This window comes from Monodelphis domestica, chromosome 1 (assembly GCF_027887165.1).
Source record: "Monodelphis domestica isolate mMonDom1 chromosome 1, mMonDom1.pri, whole genome shotgun sequence".
Lineage (NCBI taxonomy): Eukaryota > Metazoa > Chordata > Mammalia > Didelphimorphia > Didelphidae > Monodelphis > Monodelphis domestica.
Genome location: NC_077227.1, coordinates 251,898,714 through 251,925,805, shown reverse-complemented (window position 1 = coordinate 251,925,805; position 27,092 = coordinate 251,898,714). Strand labels below are relative to the sequence as shown.

At 37.7% G+C, this 27,092-nt stretch overlaps 2 long non-coding RNA genes across 2 annotated transcripts in view; one reads left to right on the top strand and one right to left on the bottom strand.

Annotated features, from left to right (window-relative positions):
- The window catches only part of LOC130456309 (uncharacterized), a 40,587-nt gene extending 36,467 nt beyond the window's left edge, over positions 1-4,120 (bottom strand). The window contains exon 1 of the long non-coding RNA XR_008914959.1: positions 4,004-4,120. This is a non-coding gene — a long non-coding RNA (uncharacterized LOC130456309). The remainder of the gene's footprint in view (positions 1-4,003) is intronic.
- The window catches only part of LOC103096702 (uncharacterized), a 62,104-nt gene that overhangs the window by 5,665 nt on the left and 29,347 nt on the right, over positions 1-27,092 (top strand). The window contains exon 4 of the long non-coding RNA XR_008914958.1: positions 1,425-1,496. This is a non-coding gene — a long non-coding RNA (uncharacterized LOC103096702). The remainder of the gene's footprint in view (positions 1-1,424; positions 1,497-27,092) is intronic.

Genomic DNA, 27,092 nt, shown 5'->3' with positions numbered 1-27,092 from the left:
GAGATCATTGAATGACTTAGAGATGATAGTATAATTCTTCACAAATTCCCAATAGTAGTCACTTAATCTTAAAAAAACTCTTTTAGATTCTTTGGATGCAGTCATCCGACAAGCACTTTTATCTTCACAGAATCCATACTCCCTGTTGAGACACTATTTAACCCATGTACTTGACAAAGGCTCGGCAGAGTTGGCATTTCTTAGCTTTGGTGTTCACTATGGCAAAGATGATAAAAATAACTTAAGCAGTCAGTGTCGTACAGGCTACGGGAAGACAAGTACATGAATATACTGTTGAGAGTGATGTTAGCACCTACTACCATGCCCAGCACATAGTCATTGCTTAATAAATGCTTATCACTGAACCGATATGGATTTTCTAACTATTCTCAAAGGTAATTTTTAATTCTGTGAGAAAAATCACTAAATAATTGACCCAGCAGTCCCATTTGTGGGCATATACCAAAAAGAGGTCAATGAGAGAAAGAAAGGTACAATTTATAATAGAACATTCATATCAATATACTTTGTGGGATGAAAAAGGAAGATACAAAGTGGGTTTCCCCATTTTAGTGAATGCTTTAACCAGTTATGGCATATGAATGTAATGGAATTGTATCATGTCAAAAGAAACAATGTCTAGGGGGCAGCTATACAATACAGTAGATAGAGCACCATGTCTGGAGTCAGGAGGACCTCGGTTCAAATCTAGCCTCAGATACTTCTTAGCTGTATAACTCTGGGCAAGCTCCTTAGCCCTAATTGCCTAGCTCTTAACACTCTTATGGATGGTTAGTATAGATCTGTGTTGGCAAACCTATGGCACACATGCTACGTGAGGGAGGGGGCTGCTCCTCTCCCCCTCTTCACACATGCCTGAAGACATTTCTCACATCACCTGCTACTCTGCCCAGTAGCTCAATAGGAGGACTTCCTCCCTCCCCTGTGTGAATCTTAAAGCTGCTCAGACTCTACTTCAGAAGATTTGATTAAGCTATTCCCCATTTTTAACAATGGAGGTATTTGGTCAGGAATGTATTGAGAACTTTAACATTACTCCACCCTGCTCAGACAGTGCCTTAGGGGAAGATAAAGTTGCAAATTCCTGATGGAACAATGAAAAGTCCCCAACTCATACTTATAGTGAAGCAAAAACCCTAAGCTAGGTGGTCTATTTTTAGATCTAATAGAAAAGGGTGGCTAAGTACCTATAAAAGTTAAATTAATCACTAAAAGGTCAAGCAACTTACAATAGGCAAGCTTAGCAAAAGAGATGTAAAATACTCAGAAGATATACCCAGAGAAGGAGAGAACTAAAGAGTGATGAGAACTAAGAATGGGCAGTCCTGGGAAAAAGTGTCTACTATGATTGGTAGATGTGAAAATTTAGGGGAGGTGACATAAGAGAAAATTCTCTTTAAAAGGGGCTCTCTGAACTCAATTCAGAAGTTGAGGATTTCAGTGAAGGACTGGAGCTTGCTTGGGACGATATTGTGGTGAGTGATAAAGACTGATTTGCTCTCCCTTAAGGCTCAGGCCTAGACCATTTGGCCTAGGCCCTTTCTACTGTTTTCTCTTTCTCTCTCTCTCTCTTTCTCTCTCCCTTCCCCTTAATTCCTTCATTTGTATTAATTAAAATCTCCATAAAACCCAGCTGACTTGGGGTATTTTCGTATTTGGGAATTTTCCCATGGCAACCACTTATTTTTAATATAAATCAAGACACTAAAAATTATCTTTACAGTTTGGCTGAAACCTTTACAGTTTTGGCAATTCACAGTCTTGGCAAACCCATATTTTCATGGTTACACCTGTCTGGAGTAAGGTGGGGGTCTTTTGTGAGGGCTGCAGTATAGGCACTTAGTTTCTAGAAAGGTCTGCCATCACTGATATAGATTATGTATAAATATTTAGTATCTACTCTAATACCCACAGAAGGTAATGGTTTAAAGAAAAAATGAATACAAAGAATTTAGAGAAACTCAAGAAGACTTGGGTGAAGTGATACAGGTTGAAGTAAGTGATAAGAGAATAAGACTATAAGCAACGTCCACAGTAACATAAAGGAAAACTACTCAGGATTTTAGTTTCTGCCCCTAAAATGAAGGAGTTGGACTAAAAAGGCCTCCAAGGTCTCTTTCAGTGCTAAATATATGATCCTACAAACACTAAAAAGTAGCAGATTAAACTGTTTTACTGATCAATTTGGACTAAATGTAGGGACCAATCCTAGTTCAGAAAGACATAATGCACTCTTCAATATGAAGGTGGGAGCCTATGGGAATACAGTGTTATATATACTCTCAGATGTGGTTACTTTGTTCATTGGCTTTGCTTAACTCTTTTTCTTTGTAACAGAGAAATGTTCATTGGGTTTGGGGAAACTTATTAGAAAATGACTGACATAAAAGATAACCATTTTTAGAGAAATGATTATTTAATTAGCTCATCTGACTTCTACATTATAGCTCTAGGATGGTGGATCTTAGTTGTCTCTGTGTGGAACTTAACACCTTTCCTAGGAAAATCCCTGGGAAGGAATGTTTGGGTGGGGGTATTTTGAATTTTAATAAAGGATTTGTAAAACTTTGATTTTTCTCTGTATTAAAAGAAGATCTAGGGATAGTTCTACCTTGCCTTTCTTTCCCTCTGAGACCTGCTGAGAAATGAAACAAGATAATATCTGTGAAGCAATTTGGGAAGGAAGACACTATAAAAATTCAGAACATTTTAATGAGCTAATTTAATGTTATTGAATTCTTATGATTAAGCAACACTTTATTCCATAATAGCCAGAGGGACCATACAGTCACTGCCATATGAGTTATGATAAGCCTATGTCAACATCAGGGAAATAGTCTTTCCTCCATTATCTTTAGCTCTGGTCAAATCTCAGGAAGAAGTAGTATGGTAAGATTGGGACCCTGAACACCTAGATTGTTTCAATTCTGCCACAAATAAACTATGCTTGGCACACAGTAGGTTTTAAAGATCAGATTTTAGAGCTGGGAAGGATCCTTTTTTAATTTTAAACCCTTACCTTCATGTCTTAGACTAGAAATTGGATGCCACTTCCAAGGCAGAGTGGCAAGGGCTAGGTAAATTAGGGTAACATAAATGAGTCCAGGATTTGAACTCAGATCTCTCATGCCCTTTCTCCTCCCCCTCTCCCCATCACTAGACCTGGTATTCTATCTGCTGAGCCACCTAGATGCCTCTGAGTTAGGAAGGAACTTAAAGGCCAATGAGTCCAACTCCTCATTTTATAGATGAAACTGAGGCACAGAGGGGTTAAATGACTTGCCCAGGATCACTCACACAGCTAATAAATGTTTGAGGTAGGATCTGAACCCTGGTCATGACCCTATCCACTACCTTACATTCTCTTACAAATGCTTATTGAATGAACTGAATTCCAAATCTATGAGTCTATAGTCTTATGCTAGCCTTTTAGTCTTCCCATATTACCCATCTCAATATATATTATAATCCATCAAACCTGGGGTACACTTTGCCCTTCAAATATACCTTATGTTTTCTTCCCTCTGTTTTTTGCTTAACTATAATAATATTCTCCATTTAACTTGCTGAATTCTTACCTATTCTTTAAAGTTCAGCTCAAATATCATTAATACCTCTTCCTTAAAGTCTTCTCTGATATACAATTCTCTGTCTTCTTTTACAGATTTCTCCTTCTGAACTCATACAGCTCTTAGTTTTTGAATCTCCCTTTTTTATTTATCACAAAATACTTTAAACAACAATTATTAGTATTTGTATCTTATTCGTCTGCCAAACCATAAACTCCATGATAGCAGGAAATATTTTCAATTCAATTCAGTATCTATTATGAGTAAGTTATTATGCTATCATATTCAATCAATTGCTAATTATTGTTTTCTCCCATATTATCTATTCTTTTCACTCATATAGCCACTACTTTTGTTCAGGCCCTCTATTCCTCCCTAGGTTATTGGAATAGTTTCCTAATTGGTGTCCCTACCTTAAGAATTTGTCCAATCCAGTATATCCTACTGTTGTTTTGACATTTTTGGTCATTATTGACTGTTGGTGACCCCATTTGGAGTTTCCTTGGCAAAGATACTGGAGTGATTTACCATTTCCTTCTCCATCTCATTTTGTTGTTCAGTCATTTTTCAGTCATGTCCAACTCTTTGTGACCTCATTTAGAGTTTTCTTGACAAAGACCCTGAGTGGTTTGCCATCTCCTTCTCTAGCTCATTGTATAGGTAAGGAAACTGAGGCAAAAAGAGGTTAACTGAATTTCCCAGAGTCACGTAGCTAGTAAGTTTCTGAGGCTAGAATTGAACTCAGGTCTTCCTGACTCCAGGCTCAGCACTCTATTCACCATGCTACCTAGTTGCCCTGATTCTATCCTACATACTGATACTGAATTAATTTTCTGTAAGGTCAGAGCTGACCATGTGACTCCCTTACTCAACCAAAATCTTCTTTTGCCTCTCAGATAAAATTTAAACTCCTCCATTTAACTTTTATAGCCCTACACCAGTAATGATAAATCTTTTAGAGACTGCACACTGTACCCCACCACCAATGCTACTACCCAACCCCAGACAAGGGAGGGAGGAAGTGCTTCCATTGGGCAGAGGGGTGGGTGAAATGAAAAAATGTCCTCAGGTGTGGTGGAGAGAGGGAGGAGAGCAATATTGCCCAGAGTCCCTCTACCTTTCTAGTAGCAAACTCTGGTGGGTGATGACACATATGCCCACAGGGAGGGCTCTTCATGCCTTCTCTGGTACATGTGCAACAGGTTTGCCACCACAGCCCTGCACATTCTAGCCCCAAACAATCTTTCTAGATTGACTGGGTATTATTCCCTTTCTAGCACTCTGAAATCCACCCAACCTGGCCTTTCTTACAAAGGCCACTATATCTCCCTGGGCCTTTGCACTGGCTCCCCCCACCTCCCATGCTTGGAATACCTTGCTCCTTATCTTGGCCTCATGGAATTCCTCTTTTCCTTTGAGATACAGCTCAAATACTCTAATAGATATATAATGACCTTCTATGATTCCAATAAGGACCAATGATGATGATGCATTTTGCTGTTCTCCTGCTACAGAGATGATGGATTCAAGAAGCAGAATGAGATACATATTTCTGAGCATGGCAAGTGGGAATTTAATTTGTCAGTCAGTCAACAAACATTTATTAATTGCATACTATGTCAGACACTCTTCTAAGTGTTGATGATACAAAGAACAGACCCTGACCTGGAAGAGCTTACAATCTAATGGGAAACCACATGGAAACAACTATCTATGAACAAGCTATATATATAGTCAATTTACAAAAAAATTAAATTTAGGGGGGCAGAGTCAAGATGGTGGCTTAGCAAGCAGCAAAAGTTCAGACCTCAGAAAACCCTTCCTTACCGATTTCAAACTGAATGCTCCTAGGGCACCGAAATTCAAACTAAACAACAGGACAGAGGCAGGGAACCCTCCTTCTGGACTCAAATCAAAAGGTACTCCCCCCAAAAGCCAAAATCCAAGAATACTCGGGTCTAAGGGGAAGGCAGAGGGAAGGTCCCAGGACCCCTCCCCACCAACCCAGAGGACTGAGCCCCCAGCGGCAGCTGGAACCTCTGAGTGGGCAAAGGTGCTGGTATGGAGAGTCTACCTTGTGAGCAACAGGGTGCTGGGCTCAGAGTGTCCAGCGTGGACAGCAGGGAGGAAGCCAGGGAGAGACTGGGGCAGTGGCTGGGTCCCTCCATCTGGCTCCAGTCTCACCGTTGCCTTGGGGCACATCCAGAACAATCCAGTTGAACATAATCCCATCAGGACTCCTCAGAGCTCAGGGAGGTGGACAAAGGCAATGGGGAACCTTGCAGACAGTGGAAAAGCAGCTGGAGAGAACTGGAGAGAGCCTGGGCTGCCCAGCCTTCCAGGAGTCTTTGGCCTCAGAGCACATACAGCCCAACCCAGTTGAACTTAATCCGATCAAAAGCTCCCAAAGGACAGGGAAGCTAACATTCCTCCCCTAGAGACTGTACCAAGAGATCTGACAAAGCTCCAAGAGGGGAGACTGACAGCCCCAAAACCAAAAAAAATGAGAGGAACAAGAGCACAGACAAATACGGGGAGCAAAGAAGGGGTAAACTCGAGCAAACAACAGAAAAAGAAGAAAGAAATTACAATAGACAGCTTCTGCACAGGTAATGAGCAAAGAGTGGACAAAACAGAGGGGGAGGAATCAGCAAAGGAAAAATCAGAAATCCCAGCGAATTTGATACAGGCTTTGGAAGAACTCAAAATGCAATTCAAAACACAATTAAGAGAGGCTGAAGACAATTGGGAAAAGAACTTAAAAACTAAGATAAGTCATCTAGAAACAGAGGCACTTGAACTAAAACAAGAAAATAGTGTCTTGAAAGCCAAAATCAGCCAGTTGTAAAATGAGGCAAAGGAGATGAAAGATGAGGCAAATCAGATGAAAGATGAGGTGAAGAAGATGAAAAATGACCTCCAAAGAAAATCAGACCAAAAGGAAAAAGACAACCAAAAAACTAAGGATGAAATCCAGTCTTTAAGAACCAGAATACAACAACTAGAATCAAGTGATCTCACAAGGCAGCAGGACACTATAAAACAAAACCAAAAGAATGAAAAAATTGAGGAAAATATGAAGCATCTCATTCACAAAAGAGAGGATTTAGAAAATCATTCAAGGAGAGACAATTTAAGAATCATTGGCCTACCAGAAGACCATGACAAAAGAAAAAGCCTGGACATTATATTACAGGAAATTATTAAAGAAAACTGCCCCGATATCCTAGAACAAGAGGGAAAAGAGGAGATTGATAGAATCCACAGATCACCTCCTGTACTTAATCCCCAACTGACAACACCCAGGAATGTTATAGCCAAATTCAAGAAATATCAGACCAAAGAAAAGATATTACAAGCTGCCAAGAAGTCATTCAGATACCAAGGAACCACAGTGAGGATAACTCAGGATCTGGCTGCATCCACACTGAAAAAAAGAAAGGCATGGAATATGATATTCCAGAAAGCAAGAGAACTAGGTCTACAACCAAGAATCAACTACCCAGCAAAACTGACTATATTCTTACAGGGAAAAGTACGGTCATTCAACAAAATAGAAGAATGCCAAGAATTTGTAAAGAAAAGACCAGACCTGAATAGAAAATTTAATGTCCAAACACAGAACTCAAGAGAATCATCAAAAGGTAATTTAAAAAGAGGGGAAAAAAGAAAAACAAAACAATACAAAAAAAATTTTTTTAAGAGAATCAATAAGTTAAAATGATATGTATCCCTATAAGAAAAGAGGTCATTGGTAACTCTTAAAAACTGTTGTTATTACCTAGGCAGCAAAAAGAAGTACACTTAGAGGGAACAGTGACAAACTGTATAGGATGAAAGGACATGACATAAATAGGTATATAGATATATGCATGCAAAAATACATACACATGAGTATGCATATATATATATACATATATATAACTAGAGCTTAAAATAGGTTAATATTAAAAGAAATGGGAAAAGAAACAAATGGGGGTAAATTTATATGTCATAAAGAAGCTCATAGGGGGAGGGGGGAGAACATTAATACACTGGAAGGGTAAGAGGTCGGAGACAGGAAATACTCAACTTTTACGTGCTTTGAAATTGACTCAAGGAGGGAAAAACAATCCAATCCTTTCGGGACATAGAATAGATTTGTGCCCTATAGGGGAGTAGAAGGGTAACAAATGGTCTGGTGGGGAGGGAAGCAGTACAAGAGAGGGTGGGAGCAGGGGGTTAAATTTAGAAAGACTACAGGGAAAATAAGGGGGGGGTATAAATAGGGAGAGGGTAGAAAGGGAAGTAAAATAAGGGTGGGAACAAGGGGGACTGTTCAAAAGCAAACATGGATGTAGAAGGAAATAGTGAAAGAAGAAAAGGCAGGAACAGGAGCAGAAATCAAAATGCTGGGAAATACACAGCTAGTAATCATAACACTGAATGTGCATTTGGAAGAACAAAAGATCAAGGATATTCAGGTAAATAATGAAAAAAAAATGCAAAGGAAGGAGGACTTGCAGTCCCAGATCTCAAACTATACTATAAAGCAGTGGTTATCAAAACAATTTGGTACTGGCTAAGAGACAGAAAGGAGGATCAGTGGAATAGACTTGGCATAAATGATCTCAGCAAGACAGTTTATGACTAACCCAAAGACCCCAGCTTTGGGGACAAAAATCCACTATTTGGCAGGTTCTGCTCTGAAACAGATGACAGGAGTCTGTTGAGTATAACATGGGCGAGGATCTTTCCGGCAGTGTAGAGTAGTGAGATGCCTCTGTAGTTGTCACAGGCTGCTCGTGAGCCTTTGTTCTTGTATAGGGCTACGATGGAGACATCTCTGAGTTCTGGGGGCATGTCTTCCTCTTCCCATATGCTGGTCAGCACTATGTGGAATGCCTGGAGCACCTTTCCATTTAAGGCCTTGTATACCTCGGTTGGGATCCCGTCTTTACCGGGTGCCTTGCCGGCACTCATTTGTTTAATGGCTTTTTGGACTTCCTCTATTGAAGGAGAGACATCAAGTTGTTCAACGGTGCGGTTTTGGAGGATCTGGTCAAGAAAGCTTTGGTCGACTGAAGAAGGTCAGTTGAGAAGCTGACTGAAGTGTTCTTTCCACCTGTTGCTGATGCCTTTTTTTATCTTTTATGAGAGTGTCACTGTCAGAGGATAGCAAGGGAGCGATGGTGGGTTTTAATGGCCCATAGACAGTCTTGAGGGCACTGAAAAATTGTTTGTATATAATTATAATAAGTTACATATATAATATACTAAAAGATTATATATGTATAATATTACAAAAATAAAACACATGTGTGTATATATATATATATAAATTTTACTTTATAAAATTATATCTTGCTTATCAGTTGGAAATAATCCATAGAAGGGAAGTACTAGAATTAAGAGGGGTCTTTCAGGCTTCCTGTAGAAGGTGAGGGTTTTAATTGGAATTTGAGGAATGCAGGACAACCAGGTGGCAGAGATGAGGATAGAGAGTATACCAGGCAGAATAGACAGTTTGTTGCTACATGATTGTTATAAGTGTTTTGTTTTGTTTTTAATGGAAAGGAAAAGTGAAAGAGGGAGAGAATAAATGCTTGTTAGTTGAAAAAAATAACCTTAAAAAATAATAAACTCAAGCACCATCTTCTTCATGGTCTTTCCTGATCTTTCAATTGTCAATGCCCTCTCTCCCCAAATACTCTGTTTTTAACTACTTTGCATATACGTATGTGTGTGTTTCTATACGTATATGTATCTACATGCATATTCATATCTGCGCACATATATGTGGTCTTTCCTATGAAAAGATATGCTCATTAAAAAATAGGGATTGTTTTGTTCTTGCCTTTGATTCAGAGAGTGCCAATGACATGATGAAGGTGATGACATGTGAGGGAGTAGGATTTAAGTGAGGCAGAATCTCACAAACTCATTAGCTTCATTCCCTCTTCCAGAGTCATCAAATCCATTTGTAGGACAAAAGTCAGGACTGCAGTGAATGGGATATTTTTGGCAAGGCTATTGGAGTGGTTTGCCATTTCCTTCTCCAGAGGATCCTTTTGTCAGGCAAAGTTAAGTGACTGGCTCAAGGTCACACAGCTAGGAAGTGTCCAAGGCTGGATCTGAACTCAGGTCCTTCTGACTCCAGGTCAGCACTTTTTCCGCTGAGCCACCTAGCCACCCTCACTTCTGAATATGGCAAACATGAATTTCAAAATACAAAGAACAGAAAACAGGATTGTTTGTGAAATTATGACTTACTTTTACATAGTTTTTTTAAAGCACATTTAAAAATTAGTGGTACCTTGATTATTTATAACTCTTTCTGACCTTTCTACTTTTTTCTGACTTTTTCAAAATTTTCAAATTTAAAAATAAATGAATGCCAAAGTAATATTTCTATAAACAATAGAATAGGTAAAGATAATTTAAGAAAATATGAATATTGTATCCAACTTGTTTTTTATGAGTATAATCAATTCAATAAATACCTTCAAAGCTGTCCTGATTGTGTTTCCTTTTGAACTTCCTTTTATCCACTCTCTCTCTTACTCTTACTCTCTCTCTCTCTCTCTCTCTCTCTCTCTCTCTCTCTCTCTCTCTCTCTCTCTCTTTTAAACCCTTTTCTTCCATCTTAGAATCAATACAGAGTATTGGTTGCAACAATAGAGTCTTAAGGGTTAAGCAATTGATCTTAAATGACTTGCTCAGAGTCACATTTCAAGGAAGTGTCTGAGACAAGATTTCAATCCAGAAATCCCATCTTTAAGCCAGGCTATCTATATACTGAACCATGTGGCTGCCCTGACTTCAATTCTCTTTTATGCCCCCTTTAAAAAAACAAAACAACAACCTTCATCTTCCACCTTAGAACCAATTGGTTCTAAGGCAGAAGAGAGGTAAAGGCTAGGAAATGGGGGTAAAATGACTTGCCCAGGGTCACACAGCTAGAAAGTGTCCAAGACCAGATTTGAACTTAGGATCTCTTATCTCTATGCCTGGCTCTCAATCCACTGAGCTACCCAGCTGCCCCCTTTTCCTCTTTTAAAGAGGACATATTACCTTTTTTTAAAATTTTTATTATCATTCAAAATATACTTCTATAGTGAACATTGTTGTAAGAGCACACTCATATATAACCAAAATCCCAAAATAAAACCATAAATACACTGATGTAAAAAAACTCCACCAGTTGTTTCTCTGGAGGTGGATAGCATTCCCCATCATTAGGCTTTCAAGATTGTCCCAGATCACTGCATTGCTAAGAATAGCCAAGTTTTCACAGATAATCATTGTCCAATATTGCTGTCAGTGTACAATGTTCTCCCAGTTCTGCTTATTTTGTTCTGCATCAGTTCCTAAAGATTTTCCAGCTTTTTCTGAAATCCTCCTGCTTATCATTTATTAGAACACCATAGTATTCCATCACCAACAAGTACCACAACTTGTTCAGCCATTTCCCCAATTGATGGACAGCTCCTCAGTTTCCAATTATATTCCACTACAAAAAAAAAAAAGCAGCTATAAATATTTTTGTACAAGTAGGTCATTCTGCCTTTTTTTTTAGACAGTACTTTTAATAATATTAAAGTGATATAAGATGAATAAGCATAAATAAACTAGAAGCCTTCCCTGCCACGGTCAGGGTCCAGCCCCACTCGCAACTCCAGGGTTCCCCACTGGTGGCGAACAATCAGTCAAAATAAACATAAAATAAATAACAAATGGAAGACAGCTTAATCATTACAGCTATGGGACTGCTTTGCATCTGACAGCTGCTCCACTTTCCCGATATCTGATCTTTACTTTTATACCCATTCTCTTGGCATGCAGATACTCAAAATCAAAGAGAGATAATTGGAAAAGTGATACATTAACTTTTAACAAATCACTTGATTAACATTCTATATTTTTGTATTGTGATTACAGACAGAATACAAGATAAATTATTTCATCACAGGTGGCTTACTAGGGAGTTTGAGTTACTGATTTATGTAATTGAGTCACTGAGGCATATTGAAGCTTAGAGTACCTGTACTGTACCTGTACGCATTGTATGGGCCTCTATGATTGATTTGTGTGCTGGTTTCATGAGAAAGTTTTGGGCTTGGCCTATAGCTGCGGTTTCACTGTGAATTATGTACCTCAGTAAAAGTTAACCCATGATAGTCTTTTTGGGATTAGGTTTAAGGGTCTGTTCTTTTGGTGATCTTTTGGAGAATTAGGGTACAGGTGTTTTGCTCTTGCATTATTTCTTTTGAGACTAGGGGGAATAATAATCATGTCAATTCATAGATAAGAGGCATTGATGAAAGAAGTCATGTAAAAGGGGGTTGGGTGGGCAAACACATCTGGCAAAGGACCACTCTGTGGTCTCCCCAGCTACCACGCATGACTGTCAAGGCGTCGTGGTCTTATGGCTCCCAGCACTTCCCAATAAGATCAGGAGTGAAACAAGGATGCCCATTATCACCTCTATTATTTAACATTGTACTGGCAGAAGCAATTAGGGAAGAAAAAGAAATTGAAGGTATTAAAAATAGGCAATGAGGAAACCAAGCTATCACTCTTTGCAGATGATGGTCTACTTAAATAATCCTAGAGAATCAACCAAAAAGCTAGTCAAAATAATCAACAACTTTAGCAAAGTTTCAGGATACAAAATAAACCCACATAAGTCATTAGCATTTCTATATATTTACAACACATCCAGGCAGCAGGAGTTAGAAAGAGAAATTCCATTTAAAATTATCCTAGACAATATAAAATACGTAGGAATCTATCTGCCAAGACAAACACAGGAATTATACAAACACAAGTACAAAACACTTTCTACACAATGAAAACTAGACCTAAATAATTGGAAAAACATTAATTGCTCATGGGTAGGATGAGCAAGCAAAATAAAAATGACCATCTTACCCAAACTAATTTACTTATTTAGTGCCATACCTATCAAACTACAAAGAAATGTTTTTACCGAATTAGAAAAAAACTATAACAAAGTTCATTTGAAATATCATAAGATCGAGAATATCAAGGGAAATAATGAAAAAAAAATGTAAAGGAAGGTTGCCTAGCAGTACCAGATCTTAAACTATACTATAAAGCAGTGGACATCAAAACAATATGGTACTGATTAAGAAACAGAAGGGAGGATCAGTGGAATAGGATTGGAGTAAGTGACCTCAGCAAGACAGTCTATGATAAAACCAAAGATCCCAGCTTTGGGGATAGAAATCCACTATTTGACAAAAACTGCTGGGAAAACTGGAAAACAATATGGTAGAAATTAGGTTTAGATCAACATCTCACACCCTACACCAAGATAAATTCAGAATGGGTGAATGACTTGACTATAAAGAAGGAAACTTTAAGTAAATTAGGTGAACACAGAATAGTATACATGTCAGATCTTTGGGAAAGGAAAGACTTTAAAACCAAGCAAGAGCTAGAAAAAAACCACAAAATGTAAGATCAATAATTTTGATTACATCAAATTAAAAAGATTTTATACAAACAATGCAACCAAAATTAGAAGGGAAGCAACAAATTGGGAAACAATTTTCATAACAAAAACCTCTGACAAAGGACTAATTACTCAAATTTATAAAGAGCTAGATCAATTGTACAAAAAATCAAGCCATTCTCCAATTGATAAATGGGCAAGAGACATGAATAAGCAATTTTCAGATAAAGAAACCAAAACTATCAGTAAGTACGTGAAAAAGTGTTCAAAATCTCTTATAATTAGAGAGATGCAAATCAAAACAACTCTGAGGTACCACCTCACACCTAGGAGACTGACCATTCTGGATGTCAATTTGGAACTATGCCCAAAGCACTTTAAAAGTCTGTCTATCCTTTGATCCAGCCAAACTACTGCTAGGTTTATACCCCAAGGAGCTCATAAGGAAAAAGACTTGTGCAAAAATATTTATAGCTTCACCCTTTATGGTAGCAAAAAATTGGAAATTGAGGGGATGCCCTTCAATTGGGGGATGGCTGAACAAATTGTGGTATATATTGGTGATGGAATACTACTGTGCTTAAAGAAATGATGAACTGAAGGAATTCAATGTGAACTGGAACAACCTCCAGGAATTGATGCAGTGTGAAAAGAGTAGAATCAAGAGAACGATGTACACAGAGACTGATACACTGTGGTACAATTGAATGTAATGGACTTCTCTACTAGCAACAATGCAATGATCCACAAAAATTCTGAGGGAATTATGAGAAAGAATGATATCCACATCCAGAGAAAGAATATGGGAGTAGAAACACAGAAGAAAAATAACTGCTTGATCACATGGGTTGATGGGGATATGACTGGGGATGTAGACTCTAAATGATCACCCTAGTGCAAATATCAATAATAGGGTAATAGGTCTTGATCAATGATACAAGTAAAGTTGTGGAATTTTGCACCAGGTAATGGGGGTGGGTTTGGGTGGGGGAGAACATGAATCATGCAACCATGGAAAAATATTCTAAATTAATTAAATAAAATTTTTCAATTAAGAAAAAAAAGATGGGTAGGCATGGATGGACTTAGATATGCATTTCTAGAAGCACTGTTCACATCAAAGAGATCCCAGATCCATTGAAGTTTTTTAATAAACTTGCTTTTTTCCTTTTCAAAAGGAGGACTTGAATTCAAGTCCTCCTGATTCCAAACCTGGTGTTCTATCCACTATGCCTCCTACTTGTCTTTGTGTGCCATGAATCCTAAAGAGATTAAGAGCAGCTGTGGTGAGCTCAGGTATATTATTCCTGCCTTTGATGAAACAACTAAAAGTCAAGTTACTTTTTTTTTAACCCTTACTTTCTGTTTTATAATCAATACTGTGTATTGATTCTAAGGCAGAAGAGTGGTAAGGGCCAGGCAGTAGGGGTTAAATGACTTTTCCAAGGTCAGACATCTAGGAAGTATCTGAGGTCAAATTTGAACCCAGGACTTCCTATCTCCAAGGCCTGACTATCCACTGAGTCACCTAACTGCCGTTCCTTGCTTACTTAAAAAAAAAAAAAAAACTTTTAAAATTCTGACCTAACAAACATCAAATATGATGGACTTTTTCATATACATTGTATACCTGATGATACATATACATGAAATTGCAAAATTTTATAAATTGCTTGCTTTTCTTTTCATATAATAAATTCAATATGTAACATTTAAAGCTGCCCTACTTATTTGTAATTCTTTCTAGCCTTCTCTTTATTCTTTGTTTTTAAGCATTTTTTTCTCCCTCTGAGCTTCCTTATCTGAAAGAAAAAAAGGAAGGAAAGGAGAAAAAGGAGGAATTTTAAGACATATGAACAAAAGAAAAAGGAACCCCTACATTGCCTAAATCTAATCAAGCACAGTAAGTTCCCACACACACACACAAAATTTATATCCTAGGGGCAGTTAGCAAAAGTGACTTCAGACACTTTCTAGCTGTGTGATCCTGGGAAAGTCATTTAACCCTCATTGCTTAGCCTTTATTGCCCTTATGTCTTGGAGCAAATACACAGTATTGATTCTAAGACAGAAGGTAAGGGTTTAAAAAAAAAAAGGATCCTTATTTGATGTTATTCCATCAAATTTATTGGGTTTTAAGAAATGAAAAATAAGGTGTTTCAAAAAGACCCAGAGATACTTGAAGACTTATATGAACCAATGGAAAGTGAAGTGAACCGAACCAGAAGAAAAATTGATAACACTGAAAGACTTAACATATCATCTAAATCATCCATGATTGTAAAGAACTGACAAGATAAAAGCTGCCCATCCCTGCTTGTTCTTAAGGTTGAAGGGTTGCCCCAAGTTTATACCTTTCAACTTGGCTTTCTTCTCACCAATAGTGGATATGCAAAAAAACCATCATAAATAACAAATAGCAAGCAAAACCACTTATCCAAGCAACAGTAAAGAGATATTGAAGAAGTTATACAGAATAGGTTATAGTAGAAAATACACGAGTTAATTAGCTCTTATGAAAAAAAAATCTTACCTTCTGTCTTAGAATGGATATTATCACTTCAAAGATAGAAGAGCAAAAAAAGATAAGCAACTGGAGTTGTGACTTGCTCAGGGTCACACAGGTAGGAAATGTCTGAAGTCTGATTTGAACCTAGTACTTTCTGTCTCTGGGCTTGGCTCTCTGTCCACTTAGCTATCCCTGAACTAGTTCTCTAGATGGCACTAAAAGGAGATTTCCAGTCAACCAAGGGAGAGGAGGACCTAATCTCAAACAAAAGGAAATTTCCTAGTCTCTGGAGAGGCAAGCCAGAAATCAGAGATAAACTGAGGCTTTCCCTACATCTGTGCAGCTTCCAAAGTCTTCCTCTTTTTCCTCCCTGAATTGATCTGGAACAATAATTTGTACCATCCATGTCTTTCTAAAAACAAAAGTCATCTTCAAAGCTCTGGCACCAACTCTGCCTTCACATAGGCACCTAGCCTTGGGGCAGCCTTCTTTTTCTTCACTGATTAGACTCCTCCACCTTCATATTCAACAGTAAAGCACCCCATGCTTAGCTTCTGGAATTATCTGGGAGCTCTGAAAGATTAACTGATTGATTAGTCCTTGATCACACAGCCAGTATGTGTCAGAGGTGGGACTTGAAATCAGGTCTGTCTGTCTTTGAGGGCTGTCACTTTGCTAAACTGCCTCTCATCTTAGAATATTGAGTTTATGACTTGGGCAAGATCACACACTCAGTATGTTTCAGGAGCAAAATCTGAATCCAGGTCAGTTGTCCTGATCCTGATGCTTGCTTTCTATCTACTATGCTGTTGTTTGTTGTTCATCCATTTCGGTGGTGACTAACTCTTCAGGACCCCTTTTGGAGTTCTTTTGGCAGATACTGTTTGTGTTTTGGCAGAGATAGGGTTTTCCTGGCAAGGATACTGGAGTGGTTTGCCATTTCCTTCTCAAGTTCATTTGACAGATGAGGAAACTATGGCAAACAGCCCGGGGTCACATAATTAATAAGTGCCTGAGACTGGATTTGAACTCAGTAAAGTTAATCCTAGTGCAAACCATCAACAACATGGAAATAGGTTGTGATCAAGGACACAAGAAATACCCAGTAGAATTGTGCATCAGTGATGGGAAGGGGTGGGGGTGGGGAAGGAGGGAAATAATGTGATTATTGTAACCAAGGAATAATGTTTTAAATTGACTAAATAAATTAATTCAAATCAAAAAAAGAAGAAAAAACCCTTACCGTCTGGAAAAAAAAATAAACATAGTCTGCTAAGGCAATCATCTCCAAACATTTTTGTTTTTAAATCTTCATCTTCTACCTTTGAATTGATTCTAAATATCTGTTCCAAGGCTGATGAGCAGTGAGGGCTGGGCAATTAGGATTAAGTGACTTGCCCAGGGTCACCCAGTGAGGAAGTGTCTGAAGTCACATTTGAACCCAGGACCTCTTATCTCCAGGCCTGCCTCTATCCACTGAGCCACCCACTTACCCCCACCAAAGATTGTTTTTATCACACAGCTAGGAAGTTTCTGATATCAGTTTTGAACCCAGGATCCACTGAACCACCTGGCTGCCCCTTGCATGTATATTTATTTATAAATAAATTATATCACATGTCTCTGTACTATGGGATAGTTGGGTGCTATAGTGGGTAGAGTGCTGAGCCTGGAGGCAGGAAGACTTGAATTCTTGAATTAAAATCCAGTCTCAATAATACTACCTGTATGACCCTGAGCAAGTCACTTAACCCTATTTACCTCAGTTACCTCCTCTGTAAAATGAGCTGGAGAAGGAAATGGCAAACCACTCCAGTATCCTTGCCAAGAAAACCCTAAATGGGGTCACAAAGGAAAATGACTCAACAACAGAACTAACATTAAGTACGTTATAAAATAGATATAAAAATAGACATTTTAAGAGGACATGATAAAAATGAAATTAATATTATTTTTAAAATAATTTTGTTTTTCATGTAACTGTACAAAACCTTTTTGCTCTCAGCAAAATATTATTAGCAATAATAATGAGAGCAATGTGATTGAATAAAGCTCATTATTCTTTAAAGTCTTAGTTGAATATCTTGTAGATTCAGTGATTCAAGGGTCTAGTTCTAAGTTCAGTTATGTCAATGCTTGCTTTTAATGGCTGTCATAGATGACAAAGATGCCTAAGAAACATATATAGAGCCAACTAGCAAGGATTTCATTGTTGGCTGTTCTTACTAAATCATGATACTTGGGTTTTTTTTTCAATCCTTTTACTAATCATGCAAAGATTCCTATTGAAATTTAGTTAGCAAATTTCCATTTTCCCTGAGGTCAATCAGTAGTTCTTGCAAAATAATCAGAAGGTGTTGCATTTTTAATATTTTCAACAAATGCTTTCAAAACCTGTTGAATTTCTTTATTTGGAAGATTTTAAAAACAGGTTAGATGGAAAATTATGTTTCCAAGTTAGTCCAACAGGAAGACATGATAAATTGTAGAGGTGTCTCAAAACCTTAAGGCTTTGTTTTGTTTTTTTTTAAACCCTTACCATCTGTCTTCCAGTCAATACTGTGTATTAGTTCCAAGGCAGAAAAGTGGTAAGGGCTAGGCAATGGGGGTCAAGTGACTTGCACAGGGTCACACAGCTAGGAAGTGTCTGAGGCCAGATTTGAACCTAGGACCTCCCATCTCTAGGCCTGGCTCTCAATCCACTGAGCCACCCAGCTGCCCCCTTGCATTAAGGTTTTTGTTTGTTTGTTTATTTTGTTGGGGAGTTCTTTTTATTTATTTCTTTTTATATTTGAGTCAGTTTTTTTTCACTTTTTAATTTAATTTAATTTAAATTTTTTTGGTTACAATACTCACTTTATTTCCCTCCCTCCTCTTCATCCACCCTTCCTTCAGCCCACACACAATTTTCATTGGGTATTACGTGTGTCCTTGATCAGGACTTTTTTCCATGTTGTTGTTTGCACTAGGATGTTCATTTACAGTCTACATCCCCAACCATATCCCTTCGACACATGTAGTCAAGCAGTTGTTTTTCTTCCATGTTTTTACTCCCACAGTGTTTCCTCTGAATGTGGATAGTGGTTTTTCTCATAGATTCCTCCAAGTTGTTCATGATCACTGCATTACCACTAGTGGAGAAGTCCATTACATTCAGTTGTAACACAGTGTATCAGCCTCTGTGTACAATGTTCTCCTGGTTCTGCTCCTTTCATTCTGCATCAATTCCTGGAGGTAGTTCCAGTTTGCATGGAATTCCTGCACTTGATTATTCCTTTGAGTACAATAGTATTCCATCACCAACATATACAACAATGTTTTCAGCCATTCCCCAATTGAAGGGTATTCCCTTATTTTCCAATTTTTGGCCACCACAAGGAGCTCAGCAGTGAATATTCTTGTATAAGTCTTTTTCCTTATTATCTCTTTGGGGTACAAACCCAGCAGTGTTATGGTGGGATCAAAGGGCAGACAGTCTTTTAGTGCCTTTTGGGCATAGTTCCAAATAGCCCTACAGAGTGGTTGGATCAATTCACAACTCCACCAGCAATGCATTAATGTCCCAACTTAGCCATTCCTCCATTCAACATTCATTACTTTCCTTTGCTGTCATGTTAGCCAATCTCCTAGGTGTGAGGTGATACCTAAGAGTTTTTTTTATTTGCATTTCTTTGATTATTAGAGATTTAGAGCACTTTTTTCATGTGCTTATTAATAGTTTTGATTTCTTTAATTGAAAATTGCCTATTCATGTCCCTTGCCTTTTTATCAATTGGAGAATGGCTTGATTTTTTGTACAATTCATTTAGTTCTTCATAAATCTGAGTACTTAGACCTTTGTCAGAGGTTTTTGTAATGAAGATTGTTTCCCAATTGGTTGCTTCCCTTCTAATTTTGGATGCATTAGTTTTGTTTATACAAGAACTTTTTAATTTGATGTAATCAAAATTATTGATTTTACATTTTGTGATTTTTTCTAGCCCTTCCTTGGTTTTAAAGCCTTTCCTTTCCCAAAGATCGGACAAGTATACTATTCTGTGTTCACCTAATCTGCTAAAGTTTCCTTCATTATATTCAAGTCATTCACCCATTCTGAGTTTATCTTGGTGTAGGCTGTGAGATGTTGATCCAAACCTAATCTCTCCCATACTGTCTTCCAATTTTCCCAGCAGTTTTTATCAAATAGTGGGTTTTGGTCTCCAAAACTGGTATCTTTGGTTTTATCATAGACTGTCTTGCTAAGGTCATTTACCCCTACTCTATTACACTGATCCTCCTTTCTTTCTCATAGCCAGTACCAAATTGTTTTGATGACCACTGCTTTATAGTACATTTTGAGATCTGGGACTAAAAGGCCTCCTTCCTTTGCGGGTTTTTTCATGATTTCCCTGGACATCATTGATCGTTTGTTCTTCCAAATGAACTTTGTTATGTTTTTTTCTAATTCAGTAAAAAAGTTTTTTGTTAGTTCAATGGGAATGGCACTAAATAAGTAAATTAATTTGGGCAGGATTGTCATTTTTATTATGTTAGCTCATCTTACCCATGGGCAATCAAAGTTTCTCCAATTGTTTAGATCTAGTTTTAATTGTGTGGAGAGTGTTTTGTAGTTGTGTTCACATAGTTCCTGTGTTTGTCTCGGCATATAGATTCCTAAGTATTTTATATTGTCTAGAGTGATTTTAAATAGAATTTTTCTTTCTAAATCTTACTGCTGAAATGAGTTGGAGATATATAGAAATGCTGATGGCTTATGCGGGTATATTTTGTATCCTGCGACTTTGCTAAAGCTGTTGATTATTTTGACTAGCATTTTGGTTGATTCTCAAGGATTCTTTAAGTAGACCATCATATCATCAGCAAAGAGTAATAGCTTGGTCTACTCATTGCCTATTTTAATACCTTAAATTTCTTTTTCTTCTCTAATTGCTACTGCTAGTGTTTCTAGTACAATGTTAAATAATAGAGGTGATAATGGGCATCCTTGTTTCATTCCTGATCTTATTGGGAAGGTTTCTAGTTTATCCCCATTGAAGATGATGTTTGCTGATGGTTTTAGATATAATTTTAATACTGTTTATTATTTTTAGGAAAGGCCCTTCTATTCCTATACTTTCTAGTGTTTTCAATAGGAATGGGTGTTTTATTTTATCAAAGGATTTTTCAGTATCTATTGAGATAATCATGTGCTTTTTGTCAGTTTGCTTGTTAACATGGCCAATTATGTGGATAGTTTTCTGAATATTGAACCATCCTTGCATTCCTGGTATGAATCCTGCCTGGTCATAGTGAATAACCCTTATGATGACTTCCTGGAGTCTTTTTGCTAGTGTCCTAGTTAAGATTTTTGTATCTATATTCATTAGGGAGATTGGTCTATAGTTTTCATTCTCTGTTTCTGATCTGCCTGGTTTTGGGATCAGTACCATATTTGTATCGTAAAATGAATTTGGTAGAACTCCTTCTTTGCTTATTCTGTCAAATAGTTTGTATAATATTAGGGTTAGTTGTTCTTTGAATGTTTGATAGAATTCATTTGTGAATCCATCGGGATCTGGGGATTTTTTATTAGGGAGTTCTTTGATAGCTTGTTCAATTTCTTTTTCTGATATGGGGTTGTTTAGGAAATCTATTTCTTCCTCTGTTAGTCTAGGCAATTTATATTTTTGTAAGTAATCATCCATATCACCTAGATTGCCATATTTGTTGCCATATAATTGGGCATAGTAGTTTTTAATGATTGCCTTAATTTCCTCTTCATTAGAGGTAAGGTTTCCCTTTTCATCTTGGATACTGTCAATTTGGTTTATTTCTTTCCTTTTTTTAATTAGACTGACCAGCACTTTGTCTATTTTATTTGTTTTTTCAAAGTACCAGCTTCTAGTCTTGTTTATAAAATCAATAGTTCTTTGACTTTCAATTTTATTAATTTCTACTTTGATTCTCAGGATCTCTAATTTAGTCTTCATCTGAGGATTTTTAATTTGTTCACTTTCTAGTTTTATAATTTGCATGCCCAATTCATTGACCTCTGCTCTCCCTAATTTGTTAATATATGAACTCAAGGATATAAATTTACCCCTGAGTACTGCTTTGGCTGCATCCCATAGGTTTTGAAATTGTCTCAGCATTGTAATTCTCTTCAATAAAATTATTAATGGTTTCTATGATTTGTTCTTTGACTAACCGGTTTTGTAGAATTGTATTGTTTAATTTCCAATTAATTTTTGATTTACCTCTTCATGTACCCTTACTAATTATTATTTTCATTGCATTGTGATCTGAGAGGGTTGAATTTATTATTTCTGCTCTTTTGAACTTGTTTGCAATGTTTGTTTTTTTTTTTTAAACCCTTATCTTCTGTCTTGGAGTCAATACTGTCTATTGGCTTCCAAGGCGGAGAGTGGTAAGGACTAGGCAATGGGAGTCAAGTGACTTGCCCAGGGTCACACAACTGGGAAGTTTCTGAGGCTAGATGTGAACCTAGGACCTCCCATCTCTAGGCCTGGCTCTCAATCCACTGAGCTACCCAGCTGCCCCCTTCCAATGTTTTTATGCCCTAATACAAGGTCAATCTTTGTGAATGTACCATGTGCTGATGAAAAGAAGGTATATTCTTTTTTGTTCCTATTTATTTTTCTCCACATATCTACTAATTCTAATTTTTCTAAAATTTCATTCACTTCTCTCATCTCTTTCTTATTTATTTTTTGGTTTCATTGATCTAGTTTGAATAGAGGAAGTTTTAGGTCTCCCACTAGTATAGTTTTTCTATCTATTTCATCCTTGAACTCCTCTAGTTTCTATTCTAGAAATTTGGAAGCTATGCCATTTGGTGCACACATGTTGAGTACTAATATTTCCTCGTTGTCTATACTGCCTTTTATCAGGTTGTAATTACCTTCCCTATCTCTTTTAACTAGATTTATTTTTACTTAGGCTTTGTCAGATATCATGATTGCGACTCCTGCCTTATTTTTATCAGTTGATGCCCAATAGATTTAGCTCCATTCTCTTATTTTCACCCTATGCATATCTACCTTCCTCATGTGTGTTTCTTGTAGACAGTATATGGTAAGGTTTTAGATTCTAATACACTCTGCTATTTGCTTGTGTTTTATGGGTGAGTTCATTCCATTCACATTCAGAGTTATGATTATCAGCTGTGTATTTCCTAGCATTTTGATTTCTACTCCTAGTCCTGCCTTTTCTTCTTTCACTATTTCCTTCTACACCAATGTTTGTTTTTAATCAGTCCCCCTAGTTTCCTCCCTTATTTTACTTCCCTTTCTACCCCCCTCCCTTCTTATTTCCCCCCCTTATTTTCTTTGCAATCTTTTTAAAACTACCCCCCACCTTCTCCCTCCCTTAAACTGCTTCCCTCCCCACCAGACCTTTTGTTACCCTTCTACTCCCCTATAGGGCGCAAATCTATTCTCTACCCCAATGGATTGGATTTTTCTTCCCTCTTTAGGTCAATTTCACTGCAAGTAAGAGTTGAGTATTTCCTATCCAACCTCTTTACCCTCTCGCCATGAGCTTCTTTGTGACATGTAAATTTACCCCCCTTTTGTTTCTTTTCCCATTTCTTTTAGTATTAACCTCTTTTTAAACTCTAGTTGTATTTATATATATATACATATATATGTATATATAAACATGTATATGTATTTATGCATACATATATCTATATACCTATTTATGTCTTGTCATTTCATCCTATACAGTTTGTCACTGTTCACTCTAACTGTAATTCTTCTAGTTGCCCAGGTGATAACAACAGTTTTTAAGTTACCAATGACCTCTTTTCTTATAGGGATACATATTATTTTAACTTATTGAGTCTCTTTAAAAAAAGGGGGTTTTTGTATGTTTGTTTTGTTTTTCTTTTTTCCCCTCTTTTTAAATTACCCTTTGATGGTTCTCTTGAGTTCTGTGCTTGGACATCAAATTTTCTGTTCAGGTCTGGTCTTTTCTTTGCAAATTCTTGGCATTCTTCTATTTTGTTGAATGATCATACTTTCCTCTGTAAGAATATATTCAGTTTTGCTGGATATTTGATTCTCGGTTGTAGACCTAGTTCCCTTTCTTTCTGGAATATCATATTACATGCCTTTCGGTCCTTCAGTGTAGATGCAGCCAGATCCTGTGTTATCCTCACTGTGGTTCCATGGTATCTGAATGACTTTTTCTTGGCAGCTTGTAATATTTTTTCTTTGGTCTGATAATTCTTGAATTTGGCTATAACATTCCTGGGTGTTGTCAGCTGGGGATTAAGTACAGGAGGAGATCTGTGGATTCTTTCAATCTCCACTTTCCCCTCTTGTTCTAGAATATCAGGGCAGTTTTCCTGAATAATTTCCTGTAGTATTATGTCCAGGATTTTTCTTTGGTCATAGTCTTCTGGTAGACCAATGATTCTTAAATTGTCTCTCCTCAAACAATTTTCTAAATCTTCTGTTTTGTGAATGAGATGTTTCATATTTTCCTCAATTTTTTCATTCTTTTGGTTTTGTTTTATAGTATCCTGCTGCCTTGTGAGGTCACTTAATTCTAGTTGTTGTATTCTGGTTCTTAAAGACTGGATTTCATCCCTGGCTTTTTGCTCATCCTTCTCCTTCTGGTCTTATTTTCTTTGGAGGTCATCTTTCATCCTCTTTGCCTCATCTTTCATCTCCTTTGCCTCATTTCAAGCTTGTTGATTTTGGCTTTCAAGATACTATTTTCTGTTTCCAGATGACTTATCTTAGTTTTTTAAGATCTTTTCCCAATTGTCTTCAGCCTCTCTTAATTGTGTTTTGAATTGCATTTTGAGTTCTTCGAAAGCCTGTATCCAATTCACTGGGATTTCTGATTTTTCCTTTGTTGATCCCTTCCCTTCTGTTTTGTTCACTCTTTGTTTGTTACCTGTACAGAAGATGTCTATTGTAATTTCTTTCTTCTTTTTCTGTTGTTTACTCATATTTACCCCCTTCTTTGCTCCCCTTATTTTTTTTTTATTTTATAGTATTTTATTTGATCATTTCCATGCATTTTTCATTAAAGACAAAGATAATTTTCTTTTCCTCCCTCCCACCCCCCGTGGCCGACGCGTGATTCCACTGGTATCATATGTGTTCTTGACTCGAACCCATTGCCATGTTGTTAGTATTTGCATCAGAGTGTTCGCTCAGAGTCTTTCCTCTGTCATGTCCCCTCAGCCATTGTAGTCAGGCAGTTGCTTTTCCTCGGTGTTTCTACTCCCTCAGTTTGTCCTCTGCTTATGGATAGTGTTTTTTTCTCCTTGATCCCTGCAGATTGTGCAGGGGCATTACACTGCCACTAATAGAGAAGTCCATTACATTCGATTATACCACAGTGTGTTTGTCTCTGTGTACAATGTTCTCCTGGTTCTGCTCCTCTCACTCTGCATCACTTCCTGGAGGTCGTTCCAGTCTCCATGGAATTCCTCCACTTTATTATTCCTTTTTGCACAATAATATTCCATCACCAACATATACCACAATTTGTTCAGCCATTCCCCAATTGATGGGCATCCCCTCATTTTCCAATTTTTGGCCACCACAAAGAGCGCAGCTATGAATATTTTTGTACAAGTCTTTTTGTCCCTTATCTCTTTGGGGTACAGACCCAGCAGTGCTATGGCAAAGGGTAGATTAGACATTCTTTTATCGCCCTTTGTGCATAGTTCCAAATTGCCCTCCAGAATGGCTGGATCAGTTCACAACTCCACCAGCAATGAATTAATGTCCCTACTTTGCCACATCCCCTCCAGCATTCATTACTTTCCATAACTGTCATATTAGCCAATCTGCTAGGTATGAGGTGATACCTCAGAGTTGTTTTGATTTGCATCTCTCTGATTATAAGAGATGTGGAGCACTTCTTCATGTGCTTATTAATAGTTTTGATTTCTTTATCTGAAAACTGCCTATCCATGTCCCTTGCCCATTTATCAATTGGGGAATGGCTTGATTTTTTGTACAATTGATTTAGCTCTTTATAAATTTGAGTAATTAAACCTTTGTCAGAGGTTTTTATGAAGATTTTTTCCCAATTTGTTGTTTTCCTTCTGATTTTAGTTACATTGGTTTTGTTTGTACAAAAGCCTTTTAATTTGATGTAGTCGAAATTATTTATTTTACATTTTGTGATTCTTTCTATGTCTTGCTTGGTTTTAAAGTCTTTCCCTTCCCAAAGGTCTGACATGTATACTATTCTGTGTTTACCCAATTTACTTATGGTTTCCTTCTTTATGTTTAAGTCTTTCACCCATTTTGAATTTATCTTGGTGTAGGGTGTCAGGTATTGATCATTTGCTCCCCTTATTTGACTGTGTTCTTGTTCCTCTCTTTTTTTTTTTTTTTTGGTTTTGGGGTTTTCTGTAAGTCTCCCCTCTTGGAGCTTTGACAGAAGGTCTCTCCCTGCATTCTGTGGGAGAGGGGTGCTGGAGTTTAAGCTTCCCTGTCCTCTGGAGGCTTTTGATTTGATAAATTAAAGTCCAGAAGTCTGTGAGGGAGGTTTGTTGGAATTTGGGCTTCCCTGACCTCTGAAGACTTTTGATGGAATTAAGTTCAGCTGCGCTGGGTGTGCCCCGAGGCCAAAACCTCCTGGAAGACTAGAGCAATGTGGAGGGTCATCTTAGGTCTGTCCAGGCTCCCACCTCTGCACTCCCTCTCTAGCTCGTTCCCTGCCACCTGTGTTCGACCCTCTGAGCCTGGAACAGCCATGCCTACAAGGTACACCTTCCAGACCAGTGCCTTTGCCTGCCCAGAGGTTCCCGCTGCCGCTGGAGACTTAGCACTCTAGGTGGGGGGTGGGGAAGGGGTCCTGGGACCTTCTGTCTACCTTACCCATAAACCTGAGTGTTCTCGGATTACGGATTTTGGTGAGCCTACCTTTTGGATTGAGTCCAGCAGGAGGGTTCCTTGGCTCTGTCTTGTTGTTAGGTTTGATTTTCAGTCTCCTAGGAGCAGTCAGTTTGTGAACTTCTGCTGCTTCTAAGCCGCCATCTTGACTCTGCCTCTCTCACATTAAGGTTTTAAGCAACAAAGTTTTTCCTTAGTTTTTCCATCAGTCAATCAATAAACAGTTATTAAGAGCCTGCTACATGCCAGGCACTGTTCTAAATGTTGAGGATACAAAAAAGAGGCAAAAAACAATCCTTGCCCTCAAGAAGCTCACCAACTAATGGGCAAACAATATGCAAACAAACTTGTACAGAGCAAGCTTTGTCACTGTTACTCAGTCATTCAGTTGTGTCCTATCCTTCAAGACCCTGTGGACCAACTACACATAGATTTTTGTTTTCATTTTGTTTGTTTGGTTTCATTTTTTGGCAGAGATGCTGAAGTGGTTTGTCATTTCCTCCTCCAGTTTTATGCAGACAGGGTTAAAGTGACTTGCCCAAAGAACTGGAAATTGAAAAGTTGTCCATCAGTTGGGGAATGGCTGAACTAACTGTGGTATATGATTGTGATGGAATATTATTGTACTGTAAGGAATGATGAACTGGGTGATTTCAGAAAGAGTT